The sequence below is a fragment of the Mastomys coucha genome, unplaced genomic scaffold, assembly GCF_008632895.1.
Source record: "Mastomys coucha isolate ucsf_1 unplaced genomic scaffold, UCSF_Mcou_1 pScaffold17, whole genome shotgun sequence".
Taxonomy (NCBI): Eukaryota; Metazoa; Chordata; class Mammalia; order Rodentia; family Muridae; genus Mastomys; species Mastomys coucha.
This window is the reverse complement of record NW_022196899.1, coordinates 20,745,655-20,752,076: the sequence shown is the minus strand read 5'-3', so window position 1 is coordinate 20,752,076 and position 6,422 is coordinate 20,745,655.

Genomic DNA, 6,422 nt, shown 5'->3' with positions numbered 1-6,422 from the left:
GTAGAGGGAATGCAGTAAAACCGATTCTGGAGATCTGGGGTCCTGGGAGCTCACACTGACTTCATTAAGAAGCTTAGGGAATCCCTTGCCAGTGTTGGGGAGTCCCAAAACACTGACCTGGCCACCCCTTGTTGAACTATCCCTGGGAGTGAGACTCTTCCTTGAAATCTTCAAAGTAACTGCATATCATGTAAGACTGGTATTCTCTTTGTGACACCATTGCTCCCAGAACCTACGGGAGTGTGGGATCCCTCCACAGCATGGGTACTTTACCTGAAACCTAACTTGTTTGACTTGTACTTTTATTTTTTTTCTGGCTTTTTAAAAAAATTTTCAAGTGAGGCAGGGTCTCTCTCTCTCTGTGGCCATGTTAACCAGGAATTCACTGTGTACTCCAGGTTGGCCTTGAACTCACATCCACCTGCCTCTGACTACCAACTGCTGAGATTACAGATGTGAGCCACCACACCTGGCCCCTATGACACAGAGTCTGCCTGTGTAGCCCATTGAACCCTTGCTTCCCCTTGTCTGTCTCTCAGTGTCTGGGTGACAAGTGTGCTTCACACCTGGCCCGGTCTTGTCCTGATGACCCACCTTTCCTCTGGTTACTTATGTGCTACTTAAGTAGGACCCATCTTTTTTGTTTTATTTAGTCATAATTTCTGCACGGTATAATTTGGCTTATATGTGGCTTTTTTTTTTTTTGCTTCTTTTTTTTTTTTTATTGGATATTTTCTTTATTTACATTTCGAATGTTTACCCCTTTCCAGGCCTCCCCTTTGGAAACCCCCTATCCCATCTCCCCTCCCCCTGCCTCTTTAAGGGTGCCCCCCCTTTGACCCACCCACTCCTTTCTGCCTTCCCTCCCTGGCATTTCCCTGCACTGGAGCATCAAACACCCTCAGGCCCAAGGGCCTCTCCTCCCCCTGATGTCCAACGAGGCCATCCTCTGCCACATATGCAGCCAGAGCCATGGGTCCCTCCATGTGTATTCTTTGGTTGGTGGTCCAGTCCCCAGGACCTCCGTGGAGGAGGGGTCTGGCTGGTTGACACTATTGCTCCCTCCATGGGGTGCAAACCCCCTCAGCTCCTTCAGTCCCTTCTCCAACTCCTCCATCCAGACCCTGAGCTCAGTCCAACGGTTGGCTGTGAGCATCCACCTCTGTATTTGTCAGGCTCTGGCAGAGCCTCTCAGTAGACAGCAGTAACAGGCTTCTGTCAGCAAGCACTTCCCGGCATCCACAATAGTGCCAGTGTTTGGTGGCTGTATATGGCATGGATCCCCAAGTGGGGCAGTCTCTGGATGGCCTTTCCTTCAGTCTCTGCTCCATACTTTGATTCCTATTTCCTCCTGTGAATATTTTGTTCACCCTTCTAAGAAGCACTGAAGCATCCACATTTTAGTCTTCCTTCTTCGTGGGCTTCATGTGGTCTGTGAATTGAATCTTAGAGGAACTTCTGGGCTAATATCCACTTATCAGTGAGCAGGCAGATGATCTACAACTGTCTGCATGCTTCATTTGTATTGCACTATATGTTAAGAAAATTTTAATTATCTTCCTTACTGTCTCCTTTCTGCATATTTATTGAAGTACTATTATATAACATTATTTCAAAGTATATAATTAAATGATATTTCATAAATTATATGGTAGTATTAAGCATTTTGTAAGTTAGCATGAAGATTTTCTAGTTATTTGATTTTTCTTAAGTAATAAGCAATTGACATAGTCTTGGAATCTAAATGGGAATTAAAATAGGTCAACTATTCTATATTACTGATGTGCAATTTCAAAAAAAAATCATATGTGAGACACTTCAGTTAGAATTGATGATTCGTCTAGAATTAGCACTTTTGACTTCATAAGAGTAGGTAATATTAAGTAAGTACTTACCCCTGGGCTTTGCCTTCAGAAATTATAACTAATTGGTTTGGGACATGACACAGGCATCAAAAGAAAGTCTATGCATCTCCAGGGGATGCCGATGTGAGGCTGTGCTTGAAGCTCATTGAAGATGAAGATGTTGTCATAAGCAGATATCTCTGGGGAGGTCACGTCAGAGCAAACTGTGACCTAGGGGTTGAAGCCACTTGGAAAGAGAGGACTCTGAGAGGAAGGGATGAAGGTAAGTCAAGGAGGTATGGGGACGAGAAAGAGACGTGTGTGTGTGTGTGTGTGTGTGTGTGTGTGTGTGTGTGTGTGCACATGCACGGGGTTGAGGTTGGGGCTAGTTTGGTGCCACACCACACGAGAGATTAACCCCAGCTCAGTTGATGCTGAAGGAATTTTTTTTTTCTTGTTTTGAGGGAAGAACAAGTAGTTGGCACAAGAACCTAGGGTTCAAGGTACTTATCTAACATTTACCCATTTAGGAAATCTTGCTACCCCCAGAATGATCCATGACTGGTAGTCTCAAAGAGCTCAGGGGTCTTGTCAGAAAGGCAAGCCCATCTGACACTTGACTATGCCATTTAATAACACAGCCAGGAGACTCATGTGCACATTAGAGATAAGTATGTTTGGCATGAGCTTCACTTCTGATAGGTTTCAGACACTGAGAAGATTTCCTTTGCAACTTCCTGAGTTGAAATTTTATTGATAGAAAGATATGTGTGGAGGGCCATTGCACGCAGAGGTAAATATCTAGAATGGTGGTCCCAGCACCTTCACGGCAGCGTTTTCATCACATACACACTTAAACAAATGTACCTGGCTGAGATGTACTGCCTTTCTCAGCAGAAAGTAAATGTTATAAAAGTAGGAACTTCATTTGGATCATGATTCATTCCTATCTAGGCAAGAAGCGCTGCCCTGAGGTTTAAAGTTCACCTGCTGATTGACAGATGCCCAGAAAGCACTGTGGTGAGGCTTCCACCCTTTCCCATCACAGTTTGTGTCACCACCTGCTGTGCTGGTGGCTGTTGTGGGGAAGGGTCCAATGGGGGTGTCCTAGAAAGCCAGAGACTCACTGACATCGACCCAAGATGGACTCAGAGACCCTATGTGAGGAGGAATCCTCTCTGATCATTCATCATCAGAGATGTTGGGACCTTCCAGTCTTCATGCTGAGGACTCGTGTATGCAAGCACAGCCTGCTAAGTTATAGTTTCATTGCCCAACCTTCTGATCGCACCGTAAGTGGATACGTTATGTATTGTTGTCTTGAAGACTCCCCTAAAGAAGTTCTTAATTATTGGTGATGAGGTTATCATTCACTCTTTCAACCCGACCCCATTGACAGCTTCAGGGTAGCCTTTCTATGCACATGTTACCTCTTGACTCCTGTTCTCAGCCATCATTGGCTCTACGTTGATCATAAGATAATGAGCAGACCAAGAACACATTTTTTATTAGATATTTTCTTTATTTACATGTCATATGATTTTTCCTTTCCCAGTTTCCCCTCCAAAAAACAAACAAACAAACAAACAAAAACAACAAGAACAAACTTCTGTTGCCTCAGCACTTGGGAGACAGAATCAGGAGGATCTCAGTAAACTTGAGGTCATTCTGGTCTAAACAGTGAATTATAGTCCAGAACACAGTCTGTCTTAGAAAGAGAATGAGAGAGAGAGAGAGAGAGAGAGAGAGAGAGAGAGAGAGAGAGCTCAAAGTCAATTACCTTTTAGGCTCTGCCCATTCCATTTCTGGGACAGTGTCCACCTTCAGCCATAAACACCTTGCTCCATTCTTCTCAACCTTGATCAAAAACTTAGAAAGATGTTCCATTCCAACTCAAACCTTTCATGCTGCCCGTCAATTCTGGAATTGAATTCCTCCCTCAGTCATCCTCTGTTGACATTGTGGAAGAGTGTTACCTCTCAATGGATACCCTTCTCCAGTTTGTTCTCTAACCAAGCTGGGTGTCTTGTTAAGGTTACTATTGGCATGATGAGACACCATAGCCATACGCATGGAGAGGGAGGGCTTTATTTGGCTTACAGTTCCACACTATAGTCCATCACAGGAAGAGTCTAGCAAGGCAGGGACCTGGAGGCAAGAGCTGATGTCGAGGTTATGGAGGGATGCTGCTGACTGGCTTGCTCCTCATAGCTTACCCAGCCTGCTTCTTATAGAACTCAGGACCACTAGCCCAAGGATAGCATCATCCACATGTGCTGGACCCTCCCTCATCAGACTGATCTTTTAAGAGGCATTTTCTTAACTGAGGCTTTCTCCTTTCTGATCAATTGTGTTGGCATAAAAGTTGACATAAAATGAGCCAGCTTACACAGTTTCTCATAACATTTACCTAGCTCGTCTCTACTGTGACACACGATTCAATTATAATTAAGTAATTACTGAGCAATTACTTATGTGACATTTTTTTCCTCGTTGGACGTACCACATCAGTCATAGCACTGTAATGGTTGATACTTGCATTTTCTTCTTCTGAACTATTTTTATTTTACAATATTAGGAGAATTACAGAATTATACGTGTGCAGAGTAAAAGAGGAGATTGTATATTTCGACTGGTAACAAGATCTAGGTTCAAAGTCGGAGAGATATGGCAGTTACTAGCAAATTTGTACTGATATAACTAAATACCAAAGTTGACTGGATCAAAGCAAAGAACTACTATTCCCACTCCAGAGGCCATATGGCTGAGACCACAGTGCCAGTGTGAGTGGCCTCCGAGAGTCATGAGTGCTCCTTCTCGACCTTGTAAATGGTCACTTTTTCATTGTGTCTCTCCCCTCACCATGGATGGGAGGGAGGGGTCTTGTCTTCCTTATTTTTTTGTTCTAAATTATATTCCTTTTGTGTATGAATGTACGTGTGTGTGTGTGTGTGTGTGTGTGTGTGTGTGTGTGTGCGCATGCGCTCACGCACATGCTGGATCAAATAGTCAGAGGAAAACTTACAGGAATCACTTTTCTTACTCTACCGTGTAGGCTCAGGGACTTATGTTGTCAGGCTTATCAATACCTCCCTTTATCCACTGAGCCATCTGGGCAGCCCTTGTTCCTTTTCTTATCAAAGGTACCAAAGGCATCATGTGTGCCCCCTTCTCATGACCTCGTCTCAGCCTAATGACTGCCCTCAAACAATGCTGTGACATTGGAAATTAACACTTCATACATAATGGGCGTGGGTGTGACATTCACAACTCGGTCCACAGCAGGCTGGAAGCAAAGACTTCCTATGGTGGGAATTCCTGAGCTGTTTTAAACAGTGATGGTAGTCCCCCATGAGAAAGGGGGCCATTTATAACATGTCAGGACAGAGCGGTAATTGTAGGAGTCCAGAGGAGAAAGAGCAGGGGCTCCTTCTGAAACTCTGTAGTGTGGGCACGAGGCAGCATTGCCATCTTAGTCAGAGTAATACTTTTTATCCACAGGTAATCAGCTATCCTCAAAAACATCAGGCCTATTGATGGCCCCTCCTAGAAGGCAGGGGGACTCACTGGAACACCATTTAAGAGTTCAGCTAGCAACTGCCTTCTGTATACCCTCCCAGTTGTATACAATCCTTCCCAGCTGCCCTTGGTCTCACAAGTGCCTTTTCAGAGACACTGCCAGCCAAGAGAAAAGCACAGTGCATGAGCAGCTTGTGGTGGCCTCTTCCACATTGTAGCAAGAAGCTAAGAGGATCTGCACCGAGGACATTTTATTCCCTTTATAAAATACAATGCAAGTATGTCCACCGAGGGCTGCTCTGGTCCCAGAAGACTGGGGAAGGTTGAGATTATTACATAAGGAACAAGAAAGGGCAGACGCAATGTGCGTTTCCTTCCCTCAAGTTCATTCACTGAGATCCTAACCCCCACGGCGACAACATGATGACACAAGGTCCTTGGTAAGTGATTAGGAGGTATTGATCTCCATGACTGAGGCTAGAGCCACTTAATGGCCCCCGAGAGCTAGAGTGTTCCTCCTACTATCCCTGACTATCTCCCTGGGGATGAGAAGAGACTCGGTTGGTAGGGGAAGTAAAAAAAATGCTGAAGAGCTCACGTGTGGGAGGAATGACAATCAAAAGCTCTAGGATGAGAGAAAGTTGTGGTCCTAGAAATGGGATTCTGAACGCAAACGTTCACAAGAAGAGCTGCTTATGGCATGAGTGCTGACATGTCGTGGAGGGAAAGAGCTGGAAACAGAAAACAAGATGATCTGCTAACCTGCCCAAGAGCTAAGCATGTCCCTAGCAATCTACATGCATCATTCACATGACTGTGGGTGATAATGTCTTAGTATCAAAGGACAGACAAATCCCAGGAGTGCTAGAATGCATTGAGCCTGGTACTCTGCCTCTCCTATAATTCTGTGTTTAGCAGATCTGACCCTCCCACCCTGGACTTCCTGTGCCCCAGCACTGATTCCATTTCACCTATCAGAAGAGCCAGGGAAAACAGAAGACAGCCAGTTCCCTCCCTCCCTCTCCCTCCCTCTCTCTCTCTCTCTCTCTCTCTCTCTCT